Source organism: Eutrigla gurnardus (assembly GCF_963514095.1).
Source record: "Eutrigla gurnardus genome assembly, chromosome: 17".
Taxonomy (NCBI): domain Eukaryota; kingdom Metazoa; phylum Chordata; class Actinopteri; order Perciformes; family Triglidae; genus Eutrigla; species Eutrigla gurnardus.
In genome coordinates this window covers 9,173,979-9,194,398 of record NC_139928.1, presented here as the reverse complement: position 1 = coordinate 9,194,398, position 20,420 = coordinate 9,173,979, and the positions used below count along the sequence as shown (strand labels likewise).

General features: G+C 44.1%; 1 protein-coding gene across 19 annotated transcripts in view; it reads left to right on the top strand.

Annotated features, from left to right (window-relative positions):
* Nucleotides 1–2,021: 2,021 nt before the first annotated feature.
* The window catches only part of adgrb2 (adhesion G protein-coupled receptor B2), a 195,125-nt gene continuing 176,726 nt past the window's right edge, over nt 2,022–20,420 (top strand). For 4 of the 19 annotated variants that reach the window (XM_084032088.1, XM_084032100.1, XM_084032098.1 and 1 more), the window contains exon 1: nt 2,025–2,897. The gene's annotated coding sequence lies outside the window, so the exon portion shown is untranslated. Of the gene's footprint in view, nt 2,898–20,420 lie in introns of all 19 variants that reach the window. The other 15 variants (XM_084032094.1, XM_084032090.1, XM_084032091.1 and 12 more) reach the window with 6 other exon arrangements.

Genomic DNA, 20,420 nt, shown 5'->3' with positions numbered 1-20,420 from the left:
GAAATTATCAGGCGGGTTTTTGACAGTGCGGGGGGAAAAACTGTCTCTCATCTTAAACAGAATAAAGACATCAAACACATGCATTCTGCCCAGACATTTCAGGTAGTACAAGGCCATTTAGTTTTAATACTCCTGTATTCAAAATCATCTTTGGGCAATTAAAAATGAATGCCCGTAACACAATGCATCAACTCAATGAGCTGATGCAGCTCAAGCCCTGCAGCAAGTTAGTAGCATATTTCTATGTGTAGAGACATAGGGAGCCTAGCAACCTAATAAGTTACAAAAAGAGGAGGAGTAGATAAAAATAGTTTCAACAAATGTATGGGCTTTCAATAGTTGCAGGACATTGTTTCATAGTAAATATATGGGCTGTAATCAAGCAAACACAGTCCCATGAAAGCGTCTATTTTCTCTGTATCATCAGAAGCCGCATGTGTTCACTAAGCCCATGAGCAATGTTCAAATCTCTGCTGTGAATGTAATACCGTCCACTTTTGTCTTCAGAGATACAGACAGACTTCATTTTCACACGGTTTGTCTCCCTTTGTGTTCAGCTGCCAGTGTAGAGCCCAGTTGTTGACTGATCGTCACAAAAAGAAACTTCATTGTATGTAAATGCTTTCAGCCACTGCTGTGTAGCTCAGTAAGAGTATAGCATACAAAGAATAAGATAGATTTCATATAGTGCCTTAAAAATTCGATTTTTAGTTATAGATGTGAGAGAGGACGATGCAAAATAGATGACGGATGAATATATGGCCGTTTGGTAATCTGTCTACACTTGAAGAGCTGCACCGCTAAAGCTCTTCCTCCACCTTCGAGCCTTCAATAGAAGCACTTGAGCTGACTAATGTCCCGCCACCACTCATCCATATGCAAATATATGCTGCAAGGATGCCTCAAAATCGAATCACATCATCTGCTGTATAGAAGGTGCCTGTGATATAAGTATGAAATCCCAGGCCATGAAAACATTAAGATGAGAGAATTGCATATTTGTTACAATCTCTTTTACATGTTAGAATATTTCTGGCGGTGGGTCGGAAGAGCCTACAAGGCAACATTCTCAACAGTTCGCAAAATATGTTATGAAAAGTTATTTTGTGTTTTTTTTTTTTTTTTGCATTTCCTACCCAGCTACCCGTTTTCAGTTTAATACTGATGCCTTTATAATTACTACATACGTTAACAACACCATCAGCTTGATTGGTTATTTTGGTGCTGCCAGGTCGGATTCCAAAGGAAATCGGACAAAATCATGCCGGTTCACTGTAACTGATTCAGCTCAGACTCCAGCTGGGCCTCCGGCAGCGACCAGCCCACCGCGGACAGACCCAGATCCGGCTTCGCTGCAGCTTTGCCACGGTGCCCCGTCTGTCCCTGCTGGGAGTAAACACTGAGACCACGCTGCTGGAGGTCCAGGCCATATTGCTGGGCCCACTAGAGGGACGGGAGGCAGAGGAGAACCAGGACTGTGTGTGGCATACTGTCCGACCCATATGCAGTATAATGAACGTTTTTGTGAAGGGACCCTGGTGTTCAGAAACACGGCAGCTTTAAATAAGTAGTAGTAAAAGTAGCAGCTTTAAGTAACGTGACAATTAAGTCGATTAATAATTCTGGTTACACACAGGACATGCACAGTGGTCTCCTGGGTGCAAGTCCAGTATTTTTTTACTCACCCGCCAACACTGACCCCAATGAGGACTGTATACATTACCAGTATCAAGATTACATGATTACATACAGCTCATTGCAGGTTGTGTATTCATTATAGTGCATTACAATTATGTAAATATGTGCATTTAACTATTTAAGTTATGTATTGGCTTCATTGGACTAACGGCGGTATTTGTTGTCGAAGTAGCCCGTCAGTCGGATTCCAAACAAAACGTCGCCCAAATGTTCCAAATATGCGAATTGTGTTACATTCTTGTATGTGCACTTGCTGTATTTGGAATCCGCGCGTGCTGACGTCACTACGGGCGATGGTAGATGGGGTAGGAAGAGCGGGAGGGAGGAAGGTTTCCGTTGTGAACGCGCCTGACGGTTCCCCGGCGGAGGGCAGCGAGGGCGCGCATCTCTGTCCTCCGCTTGTGAAGCGACTGCAGGGGAGCCAGATGCCCGACTGCGAGCCGCTGCCTGTGGATAACCATCCCGAATGCCAGAGCAGGCGAGAGCCACAGACACACTGCACGCTCTGACGAGAAAGAGGAGAGAATAGGGGCGGTAAACGGAGTAAGAATTGTTTTTTTTTTGTTTTATTTAAAAAAAGGAGAGAGAGATTTCCCTTTCCCCTCCCTCTCCGTCTCCGTTTCAACCACTGCTTCAAATGAAGAGCTTCCTTGGACTTGGAGTACCGGGCATCAGTAGAAAAGAAATCCGTTATCCCACTCAGCCCCTGCTGCTGCGGCGCTGCTGCCTGTGAGCGCGTCCACTCATTGCATTGGAATATACAGCGTGCCTATATGCGCAAAACCATGGAGATTATATGACGTGGATTTATTTTTTTGAACTAAAGTGGACATCTACAAAAGCGACGTCCCCCTTTTTTCTTTTTGAATTGCCTTCTTATTTTTGCGTCCTTCTGTTCCGTTCTTTCATTTGATCTATGGCTACTTTATGATTTCATGTCCTTGGCGATCCTTCCTTATTTTCGTTTATTTATTTTCTTACACTTGTTTTTTATCTTTGGTCCGTTTCGGAGGCACAGAAGTGGGGATGCCTCGCAGAGAACATTTGTGGGGAGAAGAATCCGCGCAGCAGCGAGGGTGAATGAATGATAGTCTCCCTCTCCATCTGAGACGTGCCATGGATGGGAAACTTAATTTGTACCCACGGAACCGATCGGGGAATAGCCGTCGCATCGCATAACTACTGCTGACAACGATCAGGTAATGTATCTCATCTGTATTTTTTTTTTAATCGTTGAATTGTTTCTTTGCGCCAAGTACTCCAGAATGCTTTGCAGTCATCCGGCGTATTTATTCATTTGATTCTTGACATCCGTGTGGTATAAGTGTAGTCCGTTTTTAATGTCGCATTGTCTTAAAACTGGACCCTCGTTTTTGCCCGTTTCGCTGTCTCACAAGGCTGAAGTATATATCGGCGGTTATCCGCGGGGACGTGTGATCTGTGGAACCTGAACGGAAGTACGACTCACAGGGGGGGAAAAAATAAAAAAAAATCCCCAAATGCGTCCCAGCAGTTGAATTAGAGCCCATTAGTTGAGCACAGGTGGACAGCGGTAGCCTTGTGAATGCTCAATCCCTCAGTGGGAGACACAGGGAGCTGTATGACTGCCTCCAAAGCCGCTGGCAGACCTGTAACTTTGCGCAGTGGCCAAAAGAAACACATGCGCACGCGCACGCACACGCACACACACACACACACACACACACACACACACACACACACACACACACAGACACACACACACACTTTTATTTCCACCTTCCATACTGACTGGCCTCTCTCAACGCATTCACATGCTAACAACCCCCCGCCCCCCCCCATTCAAACACGCACGCCCACACGCACACACAAACGCGCGCACGATGATGGTGTTCTCTCCTTCTCATGGGGGGTTTCCACGATGCCATTTTGAGTTTAGAATACCCTTTTCTTCTTTTTTATTGCTTCTCCATCCACGCCAAAGCTTTTTTGTTTGGTTTGCCCCTGATGACTGGAAATGGTTCTCGGCAGAAGGAACGTCTCCTTCCGCGTCCCGGTTTCACGTATAGCGTCGGGTTAAAGGGCTGACGCCGATGTCTCTTCCCGCCTGTGCGCCTGGGTGAGTGGGTGCCTTCTCCCGTAGAATGCTAAAGAGCCAGGATGTGCCGAGGACGCCAGTGTGAGCGTGCACTGGGGGATTGAAAGCGGGGGGGCTGCTTGACTTACATCCGCACTTGCATCGCACCACGCAACAGAAAGCCCTTTGAAAGCTACCTGATCACGCACTTGAGTGAGGTCCGGTTCATTTGTGGGCGCCTCCGTCTGTGGTGTGCGTCTCTGCCGCAGTGCTGCCTCTCGCAGCCACAGATCCCGGATCTGTTCCGTGTGGTTTTCAATAGACTGACGAGCGTGTGAGTGTTTTATTATTATTTTTTTTTCCCGAGCCTGAGAACGGTCTTCCTCAGACGCTGGCCTCGTCTACCCCCGGTAGCGAGCAGGTGGCTCCGGTGACGCTGAACGGGAATGACAACCAGGACGCGACAACGGGAGTGCAAAGGAGCCTCCGAGCAACCTCTCCCGTTTCTACCCATCTGTTGAGCATGCAGTGTGTGAGCACGTGTGTGTGCGTGCGTGTGCGTGTGTGTCTCACTCTCTCCCATCGCACAATCAAAGCCCCTTAAATAATGAGTGAGCAACACACATGGATGCAGCGACCTCGATTTATTTCTATTGTAGCCGTCTGTGGCACGTTGAACATTTTCTTACTATATTTTACTTATTGCACCCCTGAGTCGAGCCAGACTCCAGCAGCCCGCGGGTGAGCTGGTGTATACCGTTTGGTTTTTAGGAGGAGACGTGAGCCGGTGACTGTCTCTTTGGTTCTTTTAGCAGGTCAGCTTTGGCTTTTTGTATTGTTCATATTTTGAGAACGAAGTCCAGTGATCATGTCATGGGTGGGTTAAGGAACGAGAGGAAAACTATACATTATGACCACAGAATACATTTACAGTCATCCTGACTTGATTTGGAGAACTCTCTGTATTAGACGCGTGCCGTCACCCTGAATGAGCAGTGAATAACACCCCTTTTTTTCTTTCTTTTTTAAAAGCAGTGAATAACCTTGTTTGTTTTATTTCTCTGGGCGGCTGTCGGAACTAATGGAGCCGGCAGGGCCGTGTCCCCTTTTAGCATAGATGAGCAACCAACGGATGATGGCTCATGTGTTGGATGTGAAAGAAGGTTCCTTTTTAACCCTGCTGTATAGAGGACAAAGGGTGGTCAGGGGCATTGGTTCAGTAAAGCTGTGTCTTTGAGTCTCATATAAAATCATTTGGAACCCAAACTCCCAATCCTGGCTAAAGCACCCATTTGGCTGATCGGTATTATGTTATGAAGCAGAGTGATGAGCACAGAGATTATCATTTCTCAGTGCTCTACTGCTCAGATTTTGTTTAATATGGCTCCCAGATAAAGTAAGAATGATCAGCTCTTGGTTATAATGAAGAAAACTAGATCTAATTTAGACTACCCAATGCCGCCCAATAATATCCCAAATAAATCAAACCGGTGATAACCTCCCTGCTGTGTTTGAAACATTTTTCTAACATTTGGGTTCCTCGAGAAAACACCAGGCACTTAAAAGCCTGTTTTAGAACCAGCAAAGAATATTTAATTTAAGTTTAAACCATCACACCTGCTTTTATTTCAGCTTTCCCCCTAGATCACAAGAAGTGCACCCGACCCTTTCCATCCAATTTGACAACAACAACAACAAAAAACCCATCTCATTAAGCTTTAGTTGTATCTAGTTTGGGGTTCATTTGGCCAGACAAACAAACACAGCACTCCCCCTCAGGAGAGGGCTGTTTGTGTCCAATGTAAAACCAACAAAGTGTTGTTTGTCTTTGTGTTCATACCATTAAGTTTAACTTCCCCTTAACAAACGTAGTATTTTAAACCAGCTATACAGTCTTGTTTACTAAACCTGACCTAAGGGACCATTGTTGTGTTAATCTAAGCACGCGCTGACACGCTGGGCTGATCAAGAGTCTGGATGTGAGGAGTTGAGATGACCACTTAAAGTCTATCAATCGTGTTAGAACACACGCCATTCGACTCTCATTGAATTTGGTGTGGCACCGTAATGTCCTTAATAAATGTAGCATGTGGCTGACAAAGAGAACTACTGGCTTTGTGGCCGAAGATGCCGTTTTCTACATCGCGGAGGATCTCTGAATCTGCCGCCCTTTTGTTTGTGTTTTCTCTTTCTTTTTTCAGCTGGAGCAAAAACCCTCTGCTCTGGGTTTGTGTGTTCCTCGCCAATCTGTGCCGAGGACATCTCCAGAGATCTCGCTAGCTCCTTTAGCAAGAGCCTCCTTACGGGGAGCTCCTTGTGGTTCCAGGCCGGATTTTCTCAATGAGATCAAGTGCCTTAGTCACAGTTACAGTCGGATGCTTTCTCATTGTGGCTCTCTCGCAGAACGCCACGTTGGCAAGATCGAGAAGCTGTATTTGTTGCTACCAAGCTGCAGTGCAAGAGCCGATCAATGCAGCAAGACGTCTTGGAGGTGAATGCAATGCTTTCTATATTCAGGTGTAAACGGTTGTAATATCTGGGTCATATGAGGGGAGAAGTGGGACAGCTGACTGAAGAGTCGATGTTTGGCTGTGACGGGTTGTAAAAAGTCATCATTGAAAATGTAATAGAAACAGTGGGAAGGAAACCTCATGGCATTCATGAGAAAAAACACACACACATTTATTACAGAATTAAGTCTTGAAGTTGGTCAATTTTGACAGAAGCAGAGCAGGAAGGTTAAATGGGAATGCCCCATTATTGAAAGATCATCTGAGCAGCTGCTGGAAAGTGACAGTGTGACACGTACCAGCTGAAGATGTATGAAAACCACCCAGTTCTGTCGCACTTTTCCAGGGCCTGTAAGTGTGTTACTAATAAGGTCTTCAGTTTCTGCCGGTCCGCTAATGCTGGCAATGCTAAATCTCTCATGCTCACCCGCTCCCTCTCTCACTCACACACATATATTCATACTGGGGTTAATAAAAACCCTCCTCCTCAACATAAATACAGTACGCAAAGTGATGGCGGCACGTATGTATGCATGCTGTGTAAATCGTGCATATGGAGTAGGGGCCAGGCGACAGCTCGGTCTTGCCTGGATCACTGCACCCTGGCTGGGCCATTGTTCCTCTGACCCCTCCTACACACAAACACCCACCTCCTCCCCTGACAAGGTTCCTGCTTTCTACTCCTCCACCTATCTCTTTTCCTTCTGTTCTACAGCCGTCGTTCCGTCCTCCTGTTTCCCTATGAAGATATTTCTGGGGTTCGTTTGAAAAATGTAAGGGCCACATATAGTTATCCAGGGGTACACAGCACAGGTTGATGTTCTATTTTAGGTTGGGTATGGTTAAGTTATTCCCTCAGTCTAGTCTGGTGGCCAACGAGGCTCAAGACTTTTCTTTGCCAAATATTTGAACTCTGCTGTCAGCTGTCTGCACATCAACCATCATTGGCCAAGGTTACGGCTTTTATCCCAAAGTATGGGGTTGAGATCAGTTCACCAGCATGCTGAAGTTGCTTAGTAGAGGCATAGACATTTTTTTTTTTTAATTGCAACTCTGATCCAGAGTTGCAATTCTTTCTCAGGGCAAGTACTTCCCGCTCTCCTCTTCTTCTCATACATTGTGACCTCCTACTCCGTATGCTCTGCCATGCACCATTTGGAGTCACAGATGCTTCTGTCACTGGGTCGGCATTCATTTGGCACGGCCCTGGGTGACTGTGTCAATATTTGCAGTGAGTGCTATTTTGTTTTGGGGCACTTTAAAGGCAAGGGTGAGGCTGAGGCTAAAGGGAAAATCAACAGGAAACAATAACCCCGGCCCTGTAGACTCAATCTCCACGATTAATTAAGTCTTTTGGCAAGAAAAGTGAAAGGATGTGCCTCCTTGGGAATAGATAGGTTGGACGGCTTGGAGAAAACAAAACAAATGAAGTGCCTTCAATTGCAGGGATAATTCACATCTCTGATTAATATCGATCGCCGAAGCGGGATAAGCAACTGCCACGACACAACCACAGAGAATGCTTAATTCAATCTGTTTTTGTGTTAATAACTCTGTGTGCAAACACGCACAAAGACTTTTTACTGGGCGATGACTGAGCAATTTGATACGTGGATCTGTGTGTGTGTGTGTGTGTGTGTGTGTGTGTGTTTGTGCACATTCCTCTTTGGTAAATGGCTGCGTCGCAGAAGTAGTATTTGCCTTCTATGTAATGTTTTTCATAATGTGTGGCCCTTGGGGATGGAGAAAGAACAAGAGCTGGCAGATTGTATTGATTCAGAGCATCTAAAGCTGCTTTACAGGAGGGGCCCGCGAGGTTTGCATAAGCTAACGTTGTTTTTCGTGATTGCTTTTTCTTTCGTTGCTGCTCAGCATCTTACTAAGCATGTCCTACGTTTTCAGTTCCTTCCCATCGCCACGCCGCTCTCTCCTATTGCTCTTGTCTGTCTGTCTGTCTGTATATATATTCCTGCCATTGCCATAACGTTACCATGCGCACACTCTTAAGTCACCCGTTCCTCTATTTTTCCTCCTATGGAATGGAAGACTACCACATACAAAGAAATACACACAGTTGCCTCCCTTTGCAGCAGCCACACAAGCAGGTGGCGAGTTCCACTGCTTTACTCTGTGTTCAGAGGGCGCCGACTTGTCCGCCTCAGCACATTGGCCTCGTCATGGCCGGGGTGCCCTGCTGTGGCACCTATCGGCCTCTATTACGGCTCAGGAGGACACTCTGTGTTCCCAGGCCAACAAGTGGAATGCTGTGCTCGGGCGAAGCAGATGGAAGGAGCCTGGACTCATTTGTGGTGAGCTCTAATAGAATCTGAAGTGTGCGTGCAGCCTTGCAAGCGCAGGATTGGTTGATACGATATCTTTTGCGTCCGAGTGAAAACAATGTAATGTTATAAAAGTGGATTTTACTGCTGGGCTTTATTAAAAAAAAAATATTACAGCAGATATATTCAGAGGTGATTAATGTGGATAAGCCACTGCAGTGCACTTTCCATTCATTTATATAGAAAGTAAGAGCAAGCAATTTCCTTGAATACAAGCTTTTACAACTCCCTCGACTGTTGCTGTACATACGATGTGTATTTGCCAGTTTGAATAAGGGGAAGAAAGATCTGACAAGCATTCAGGGGTAACATGCTGTGATTTTTATGTGCCGCCATGTTTTCATGTTCCATTAGTTCCGTGCGAGTCTGTGCACTTTATGTGTGTACCGTGATGGACGTGCAATCATCCATGCCTGTGTGGTTGTGATGAACCTCCCCGGGTCCAGGGTTTCGTCAAAGCTGCCGTTTGGGTTTTGTAGATGAAACGGGGTGACACAGAAAGTGGACAGGCGACATAGTAATACTGTATAATCATGTTTTGTCAATTTTAAAATCTTAGGGGCTCGAGATAGATAGAGATTGTGTGTCTCATGGGTTTTCTCTGTGAGTTCATGAGTATTTATTTTCTTTTGCGCTATGAGGCCAGTGTGCATCCTTCAATGTCTAATTCCTGATTTTGTTTGAATTTGAGCAGGGGAGGAAAAAAAAAAGTAGGAACAAGTGAGAGAGCTGTTCACGGGTTCTACTGTAATAGCTTTCGACTGCACTGAGGAAGTTTCATGCAAATGCGGCTCTCTATAGTGGATATAAGTCTGCATATATTAATGAAGTAATTCTTGAGACCGTTTATACGGACTCGTTCACAGAGCGAAGGAGGCATGAGGTAGGAGGTCAAGTGGCTCCATCCTGTTAAAAGACTACTCCACCACGATGGCCAGTTAATGTACCATAATCGATGCAGCAGAACCCGACTTGTCTTTCTTTTTATTCCACAGATTACTCTTGTAAACACATGGCACCTACATTACCCACAATGCAATGCGACTGCAGCCATTTGGGTAAGAGGTTCAGGTGTGTAATCTACTAGCGACTGAGGAGGAGAGGGCTACTTTGGTAAACTTATTACTCCTTACCCTCAGATTCATTTTCACACTTTTAGTCTTCAGCCCCAATCAAAGCCACCTCAAGTGACTTCATTAATTAATTAATTAATTAATTTGCATTGGTTGGTAGAGGAGTAGTTACCAAGTATCCTTATTAAAAACAACACACACACATTCGACTACTTTCGGGGTAAAGTAGAGGAAGGTACATATTTTACTTCAAACCCACACAGATAATTTTACACCTTACTCGCTTGGTTTTACGCCCTTAAATAGTTTGACAGTTTGTGTATTAGTTGCATGGTGTTAACATTTACTGGACCATCTAGCATATTTGAGTGCGAGACATAGAAAAGCCTGCATTCTTTATTGCCATAATACCCCCAAGGCTGTACTAACTCAGAGGCTGTGTACAAATCCATCTCCATTGCTCAGATTAGACGCCAGCTATTACAGCCCAACGTATTTGATTGGTTGAGCCGGCCGAAATGGTGCACAGTCCGGGAGTAACTGCTGCAGAGGGGAGCGAAATAATGCACAAGTATAACTTTCATCTACTTCGCCAGAACTTCAATTTTCAACTCGTATAGGGGTTTAGACCTTGCAGGGTATGTCAAGTCTTGCACAGTAGCACAGAGTTTTGGTTTTGGTGTTTTCTCTAAGTGCATTTGATTTCCCTTGTGCATTTTCAGTCTGTGTCTCTTGGCCACTAACATCAAGTGTACGTGTCCAGTAAATGGCAGCACAGATGCTTTCACAACACAAAGTGTCTGGGTTTGTGACGGTTCAGGTGGACTGATGTCAGAAGTTACACAGAGCTCCAGTTATTTCCCTTCAGACCATCATCTTTTGTTGCTGTCTCTACATTCATCAAGTGGAGTCACGCTGTTTTTTTTTTTGCCGCTCTGGTTAACTCACCCTGAGTTTACAGATTTTCTACAGAGCAAATCTGAACCTTTGTACTTCGCATCGTCGACCTTTTAAATTCCTGTCTGTGCTGTATAATGCAACTGAGGGACAGAATTCATCACATTTGCTATGGAGCAGGACTGGAGCAGGTTTTCTCCCAGCATGAGCGGAGAGCAGCAAATATAAAACCAACAGCAGCTGGGAAGGGAGTGAATACAGAACACTTTCAGTGGGGAGGAAACTCTATTCCACTCTGCTCACAAACCATGGGATTATGTGTGCTGAATTTAATAGAATTTCATGGAGAATTTATTTATTCAGGTGTTATGGTGTCCTTATCGCTCAAATATGATTTGTTTTGTTTTCTCTTTTAATAACAATATCAGGCCTCCCTAATCATAGACCCAGGGTTCAAAACCATTGGTTATTATTCTGAAGCAAGTGCCGTCATGAAGATGTGATTACCAAGTTAGATGGAAAAGGTCGTGGAAGGCATGGTCTTTAAAACTTTAACAAAGTAAAACTTTAATTAAAGCACCACTGTGTTTCCAGTGTTAATAATTTACCATCTCGGGGGAAGCTCAGCATTTGTATACGGGAAAACAATGAGGTTTAAAAAAAACCCCCAACAACCTCTGCAAAGCAAGTCAGCTTTAGCCGTGCAGGTTTAAATGTCTGAAAATGAGTTACTGCTGTTAATAACATGACCCTGATTTTCATGGAGTACCGCGGAGAGATACGGGCCTTTTGGAGCCAGACCGCGGTCCCTTCACAGACGCCTTATATAATTTTAGCGTCTCCCCAACTGAACATCGTGACCAGAGGCTGTGTCATCATGTGGCCCTCTTGCTAGAATCACAGCAATTAGACAGGTAGATGAAAAGAGAGTGTTGCAGAGGCCAGCGGATGTAATTAAACTTGGAGTGAGAGGCCACCGGGCCGGCAATGAAGTAATACCCCTCTCGCCCACACACCCTGTGAACGCATCGCCACAATGGCCTGACTGTGTGCTCTTAAATAAGGTCCATCTGTACTATCTTCATGCCGTGTGCGTATCACGGCGTTAGAGAGAAACACACACATTTGTGGGGAAAAACCTGAATTTGAACTGACAGAGGCCACCTTAATACACCTAACAGCGTAATTATATTAGAGAAAGCGTTTCCCCCTTAAATGCCCCAGAGAGCAGACTAATAGCTCAAAACAAGCTCCATATACATGCACTGTAGGTTTGACAGACAGGCGGGATTTGAATCTGAAGTAGTACGACGGAAGGTTAAAGGAGTAGCTAAACATTTTTCCTCATTAGCTTTTGGCTCTAAAAGGGAGAACAAAATATCACTATCGACTTCATGATTTGTGCGTTGATGCACAGCTGGAGTTAGGCTAACCTCAGCTTCAGAAGCTTAGATCTGAGTAAAATGGCAGGAGTAAAAACGGATAGCCTGGCTCCAAATGACAGGTTAGGAGGTACAAAAATCTAAATTTCCTTAACTTCATCCATGACTTCAGAACAATAAAATAGATCAATTATATATTCCTTACAATAATTGTCCTTTTTTGTGTCAGGGTTACATATGCTCATACACATCATAATCAAAATACATTCTAAAATGCAGTTAGCACAAATCCTCTTTTTGTAAGATTTCATGCAACGTTGAAAGCATGTGCTCTCACAAACTGGTCTACCAGATAGAATACACTATATTAAAGTCCCTGTGTGTGGGTCACGTGGCTTGCAGAAAGTGAGGTCACCAAATATGATAGTTGGAGCATTGATTTGTTTCATCAGATCTGGTCTGTGCTGAAACCGCTCCCACGAGGGTGCTCCACTGACATGGAGGTGGTTTGGTTTGCAGTAAATAGAAGCCGTAAAAGACCAAATTGAATTGTTTTTTTGGCAAAGTGTAACGCTAAAGCTTAGTGACATACTGCTCGGCCAAATTTAGTTAGTTTTCACTGGCTATATGATACAATTTGAGTTGTTAATTAGTTGGCGTTCCTCTGCTCATATTGCAGTGTCTCGCCTCGGGATCATGTAGGAAGCACACATGTCCAAAGAGCTTTTCTGGGAATCAGAAAAAGCACAGGGCGGTTGTGGGAGCCCTGATCTTCTATTAATGCACTATCTCCAGTGGAACCCCGATGCAGAATCATAAAGCAACTTCTTGAACAGCACAATTAGAGGTAAAAAGGTTTTTATGTGTGGAGGACTGGAAAACTGCTTTATCTGAGCCCCGCCCTGAAACATGACTCACGCTAATGGTTCTCTTATCAAATAACTAATTTAATACATTTGCTCTTTCTTCATTTCATATCCAAGCTGCGCTTAATAATCCCCCCTCCCATTCATGAGGTTTTACTTTGAGGCTTTTCTCTGTTGCTCGTGTGCGATCCTCAGTGGCCGCTCAAACGTAACACTTATTTTTCTAATAATTTTTGTGCACACACATACATTTCCCTTCCCGTCTCCAGAGTGCATATCTCAGCAGTTGTTGCCCCTCATTGGATTTAACGTTGCATCTTTTTATTGACCCTGTTTCTTGAAAAGAGAAAAGCTCAGGTTTTTACATACCGAACAGATTAAATCTTCCACAGCGGGGGATCCTGAATCTGCAGGAAGATAACCGCATGCATGTCCCTGGCATCCTTTCTATTATGTCTCTGTTGAATTAGAACTTTTCTCCTGAGCCGTGCGCTGTGTGCGTAGTCGCACACAAGGGCCACGCTTCCCGCACAGCTGCAACACATACACACAGCGCGACAGACGCACAGAACTCGTGTCATATTGCAATTACAGCTCAGCAGATGTACTTATCCGAGAACACTTCCTGCGCTGTGCTTCTCTCCAGAGGAGCTCCCTGTTGCTATGTCATTTGTCTTGCTGGTTGGGCCTCGTAGAAGCACTTTGTGTAACTTTTAGATCTTGACAATGAAGTAAACATGATGACTGGACAGGGTTGTAAGCTCAATGCACCACAAAATACGGGTGAACAGGATGGATTCATCTTGCTCAAGTGCTCGGTGCTTCTTATATTCAATGTACTCGACAGTAAGAGGTGTTAACCACATTTGTGCACATGGATATAGCCGATTTACCAGCATAATCTTAAACATAATCTCTTTTTAGATGCAGCTTTTTAGTACGCTCGCAGCTGGTCACTACACATGAACATTAAAATCAGTCATTAGTACCATATGACTTTCACTATATGTGCTCTAGCGGAGCAGAAAATCCCCAGTGATGCTTTGATAGGTTTTACAGCTTGCAGCCTGACAGCGTTTTAATTCCCCCCGCGGTTCCGGTATCATAGCAGCCCAATCTCCTCTCACCCACACCATCAGCACCTTTTTCTCCCGGACCCAATTTAGCCAGCGATCCTAAATCTGGCACGCCAGAGACTCAAGAGATTCAGAACAGTGCTCTTGGTGGAATAGCACCCCAGCACCTTCAAGGAATAGACCGCCCCGGAATGTAATTAGATGCTGCCAATCTCTCGCGATCACTTGGGAACCGGCTCGCGGGTCTCTTAATGGAGAGGGTTTCTGCATTCGCCGTGTCGGAAGTAGAGCAGAACTCACTCTCAAACCAGTGTGTTAAACATCAAAGTCTCTTGTTAAAATGCCCGTTTGTTATGAATGTCCCCCGTTGGATCTGATCTCATTTACTAAATGATGCTTTTGTTAAACTTTGCACGTCTTGTAAAACAAACTCCAAACATTCACAACACAGCCAGGCATTCTATAATTAGGAAAAGCAGGGTTATTTGCTCACACACAAAAGCGTTCATCTGTTGGGAATATTGAAGATGAAGGACCATTAAATATCTCCAATTTCTGAAATGCTTATTTTGCAGCAAAATTATTATCACACAGTCCAGCATGCTGTATATATTGCACTCAAGTGGCATTGTCATCAAGTATCTCAAATTGAGCCGTGTTATACTTCCTCAAAAGGACCAGTGTGATTATCAGTATATTATAGTCACTGATGGCGAGTTAAACCCTGATAAAAATGTGCCTCCGATCCTATAGAGCTAAAGCTTTGAAGAGAACATGGCTTATGGGATTCTTGCTTCTACTAAATGATTCTTGCCTCCACTAAATCTAATCTATTTGCAAAGTCGTACCAACGCTTAGCACTGCCATTAGGGCTTTTCATGGTATTCATGATATATATAGGTTATATGCATTCCTATAAAGGACCCGCTACTGGAAGATTAACCTATAAAGCACTAAACCTATTGGATGTTCTGGAGCTGTAAAGACATGGGAGACGCAGGAAGTGTTCAGACACACCGGTAATGCTGTGGACTGACTTGCACTTGGCTTAATATGTGGTCCTGGTTCTCCCTTAAGGCAATGTTAAATGTAAATACCTATTTATTGAATGAGTGTGCTGGTCTGATCGCATGAGTGTGTGTGTGTGTGTGTGGGGTTTTAGTTTGTGCTTCTTGCCGTGGGTGACCATGGCGTTGCAGTGAGAGTCTGCCTGCTTCACCCAGTTGCTGGATTGGATTTACCGACGCATGTGCACGTGGGGTTGTGCTGTACGCGCTGAAGGCCATCTGGAGTGAGAGCAACTGTCAGAGATGGACAGCAAGAGGTGGCGGCAGGAATGAGAGGCTACTGCCATTATTAACCCCTCGATGGGTAGAGTCGAGCAGGCAATTACAACCAGTCATATGGCTGTCACGCTGCCAGAGGGAGACGACTCTAACACATGTGCACGCACATGCACACGCAGACAGACATGCACACACGAGGGGTATCGCAGTGTTTCCTTTTAATCAAAGGGTACAGTTTTGTGCCTTTATTCCTAGTAGTTAGATTGTATTCTCCAAGTCGATTCATCAATAGTCAGAAACAATGAGCACTCAGACAATTGGACAGATTTAAAACAAAAATAATTCAGAGGTGATGGCACAATAAGGTTAATTAATTCAAACTTCACTCACTTTCAGATGCTTTTAAAAGGAAGTATTTTTTCTGCCTCAACTGTTCTATTGGCTAGTTTACAACCTGTCTGAATCCTCATGTGACTTACCTTATTGGCCATTGATGTCCCAAGGTCTCTGCAGTTGGTGGTTCACACTGCGATCTGTAACATTAAGCTTCTAGCATTATGTTTTTAATGCGTTTTCTCTGCTGAGTCACTTCGACATCTTGGATATACGGCCGTCAAGAAACGTCCTGGTACCACCAATACTGAGCCACTTAGGCTACGTTCACACCGCAGTTACAAGTGACCTGAATCTGATTTTTTCGCTCATATGTGACCCATATCTGATTTGCTTTTGACAATGTGAACAGCACAAGTCGCATTGAATCTGACATTTTCTAATCAGATTCAGGCCACATTTAAATGTGGTACTGAATCGGATACGTATCGGATTTTTTTGAATGCGACCGCAGTCTGAACAGCCAGGTCGCATTTAATGCGACTTTGACGTCATTCTGACCCGCGCTGCACTGTTTTGTAAATTAATGACAAATAAAGTTGATTGAAAAGCGGGCGGGAGCCAAAACAAACATGGAGGACATTAAAATGTGAATTTTCTTTCTCCTCTTCCTCCTTCGTGCAATCACCCGCTCACAAATTTGCGGGCTGCCGCCACACACTGTTTTTTGCATGAAGCCATACAGTCCCACGTTACCGGTTGCCGTTGCCATGTTCGCTTCCGTAAACACCGCTGTGGCGTGATGTCATCAATGATCAACTGCGCATGCGGGTCACTTCAGGAGCGTGAGCTGTTCACACAGCAATCCGTAGACAGGCCGCATTTAAAGAGGTAATGTGAACAGCCAAACAAAAAATCGGATTTGAGCCATAAATTGGAATTGTGCATTAAGACCTGCGGTGTGAACGTAGCCTTAATGTCCTCACAGCGACAAGAAGCCTGACACAAATAGTACACACAAAGTAGAAATACATACTCAATGGCCATTAAGGCCTTTTTCAATATTTGTGTTCCGTGCATTACACTGAAAAATTTAAGTTTCACACTGCCACGCAATCATCCATTACTTGTTTTCTTATACAATAATAAACCCACTCAACTGAATACATAGGAGATATCTTGTTATCCAAATGTGCAAGACTGTATAGATACGCTGCAGTGTGATCATATTCCCAACAAGCATTGTAACAGGTCACTGCGCTGGTTTTCATCATTCATGACTGGACTACATCAAGTAATCATTGTGCTTATTATGTTCTACATGACCAATACGAGGCCTCATGTTGGGTTTATAATGGTCTGCCTATAATGCCTCTGGGGCTCCGCAGATTTAGGACAGAGAGCTCATATGCCTCCCTTGCCGCTAATAACATAATAAGGATTGCAGGCTACTGCATAGTTCGAAACATCATTCATAACTTTGACATTCAAATGACTTATTAATTAATAAAGTAATGATTATTAATAATTTATAGAAACACAGCATGCAATAGTCCTTCTCTCTCTCTCTCGCTCTCTCACAGCAACGCTGCCCTCACATTGTGGCTCTGTAATTGTCCAAGTCCAAAAGTCTGTACCAGAAAAACAAAATGTATTTCATGGGCAAAAGTAATTATTTTTGGGTTGGTTTGCAGCAATCGAAACAGTGGCGGGGAAAAATACCAACGTTTCTTATTTGGTGTGGATAGGCAAAAGGTGGGCTTGAATTTTGCCAAGTGATTTAATCACACAAATAAATTGCGTACAGGCAGAAGTATTAAGTAGCAGAACATTGCCTTCGTTATATATTCCACCACGGCTCACATACGCACATTTCTGAAAGGTTTCCCTCCAACATCTTTTCTCTGTTTGCAGCAGCCAAGGACGCTGCTTCCGCTCTTCACTCCTGTTTTTTGTCTTTCATACACTCCAACCACACCGGCTCCCTCCTTCTCATGTCCTATTTCAGGGCATTAAGCTGCTGCGGTACGGCGGTACACTACTCAATCAAATCGATTCCCATTTCTCTCACACTCCTTTTCTTTACTTTCCCCTTGATTCTGACCGCGGTTCGCTATGATGGGATGATTGGGAGGTGATGTATCCAGCGAGTCTGCCTTGTCTGTGAGAGATAGATAGATTAGAGGTGTGTGGCGAGGGGGTGGAGGTGTAGGATCAGTAAAAGGACTTAGCAGATCCATCAGTGGAGGACGCTTTGTGGAAGCCGACCCAAGCTTGCTGGATGTGCTCGCAATGCCGTCTAACCCCTCCATCTCGCCTCCCTTCACGTCCCCCATTAACTCCTCATGGGGCCAATAAGAGAACAGATTGGGACGGCTTGTTACACCCACAAACATTCTGTCAGACGTTTCCCATTGACTGCTTCCACCCGTTTTGTCTGTCAGATGCCCATAATTCTCACAAGTGTCTATTCTCACCTCTCAGTTCTTCCCTGGTTTCCATTATTTCCTCTGCCACACTCGAAGCTCCAGTGTGCAAAAAATGTATTTGCATCTCCCGAGAGGGCTTAATCTCTTTTTTTTTCTATTCATCGAGTCTTTCCTTACTCCCCTCAATGATTATATCGCCCTCTCGGTATGGAGAAAGGTTTATTATTATCTTGCTGCAGAGGTGTACGGAACAGTTCTGTTAGTTTTGTTGTTTTTTTTTGGTCTGCTTCATCTCTTCATCTCTCAGACATCTTTCTTTTTTCCCTCTTTTTCTGCCGTCTTCCGCCTCCTTTCTTTTCGGCTGTGTTTTGATGTCTTTGTGCTCGCTCAGGTCCTGTTAGTTTAGGGAATATGTGAGGAGCCAGGGTATTTCATTAGTACAGTGTGTCCCATCACAGTAGACTGAGCAAACACACACACACACGGCTGAGCCATTTATTCATGACTCAGCCAGCAGGCCATCACAGTGGGAGTGTATGTGGAGATGTGTGTTGCCTTTTTTGTTTTTGCACTTTTATCAACATCTGAAGCCTCTCCTCGTACTCTGTCTTCACACACCTCGGTGTATAGCTGTCCGTTCCCATCACCCACCCATGTCAATCCCCTTTCAGATCTCGTTCTACACTCACTTAAAGGCTGTGTTTCCTCTCTGAAGCTTGCATATATAAAAGGTGTATTTTCCTTCTTCCTTACCTGGCATAAACTATTTTCATGTTTCATATTTTCCACTACTGATATGGCTGTCTTTGAAAGTCTTGTTGTTTTTGTGTGCGGTTTTGAAACTTTCTTGTGAGCCTGCAAACACACGCACACTACTTTTTAATCTTTCTTTCTGTCTCTCACTGTGTTCAAAGCTCTTCACTTCCATGTGAAGGCTGGGAAACCAACATTTTCAATTGGATAACAATACAACCGCAATTAGATCAGTGTTTCCGTTCCAGGGGAGCTGTTACTGCTGCAGTAGACGGGGAGGACGCCTACGTGGAAAGAATGTCTCATTAACTCAATTCATAGAAATAAGAATTTTATCAAAACAATATGTCCACATAATGTCTGTTGAGAGAGAAAATAGGATGACAACTTGGTGCAGTGTTGGTGTATATATACAGCCAGAAAGTTGCCCATCAACCTGAATCAGTTCATATTAACAGCAGCTACAATTGAGTGCATGAAAACAAGTTTGCAAGAAACAATAGTTTAAATAGTGAACTTAAAGACCTAATTAATAAACAACTGAAATGGTGGTTAACTAGTCAAAAGTAATGGATTAATGATACAATGATACAGTTCACATCAACAACTATGAATTGAAATGGTTCATGGGTAGATGACTGATATGTCGTCCACTTCTGCCACTCCGAGTGCAAACCTGCTGACTAGATGGCCACTGTCCAGATAACCGTGCTAATGCCCATCACTTTCTCTCTCCCTCTGCTCCTTCAGCTCTGTCATGGAACCTCTCCCTCATCCCCTTGTATTCCTTAACTTTGCATTTTTTATTTTTTTTTGCCTAGTGACTCAGTGCCGGCTTTGTGGATTCAATCATCACGTATTTATGAGAAGCCCTTAAATGCACTCTGATTCTGGAGGCGTGGTGCTGAAAGAGATTTTTTTTCCCCTCTCTATCCCACTCATCCATTCTACGTTTTTTTTTGTTGGCACTCATCGTCCCCGTCTCATTTCCCTCAGACTTAAATTCATCTGAGGGTCCTCTAAGGGAACTAATGACACGACTGAAGCATGAACCCAATCAAGGCCTGGCTCTGATAGGCTGGCTAACACATCCCCCTCTGCTTGATCGGAATTTTGATTGACACCCCCTCGTAAGCCGAGTTTAAAATGTGCCCACATTAAAGGGATTTGTAGCCTTCATTTCGCGGGAACAGATTGTTGCTCTCATTCCCAGTACATAATGATTCATAAATGTCAGTTATGGTTATGACCAAAAATGAATTGATGGATCCTTTTTTTTTGTCAGTTGTTAGTCAATGACGCCCCTTCTTTTGGGGATCCTCCTGGCATGCTTGGTTTGCTGAAGTCTGATTCATCAGGGTAATGGCCCCCCTGAAGACGGAATATATCAATTTAATGAGATACATAGCTTATATACATATGGCCACTAACTCTTAAAGACCCGTGTCTGTTGAGAACCATATAGCAATAACGCCCGGCAATAAAGGACAACCATGTGTGAACAATGAATCATTTGTTGTTGCTGGTGTCCATGTGTCTGAGGATTACAGTTTAAGTGAGTGTGCTCTTTAAACTAGCAGCTGTTATCCAAATCCCATCAGTAGGAATTAGTTCCAGCATTGTAATCATTAATAAGACAACTCTAAACCTTTTGACTTAAACGGCATTCAATGAGAGCATAATCCCTTTTTATTAAAGGTTGACGTGTAAAAAAACACAGGC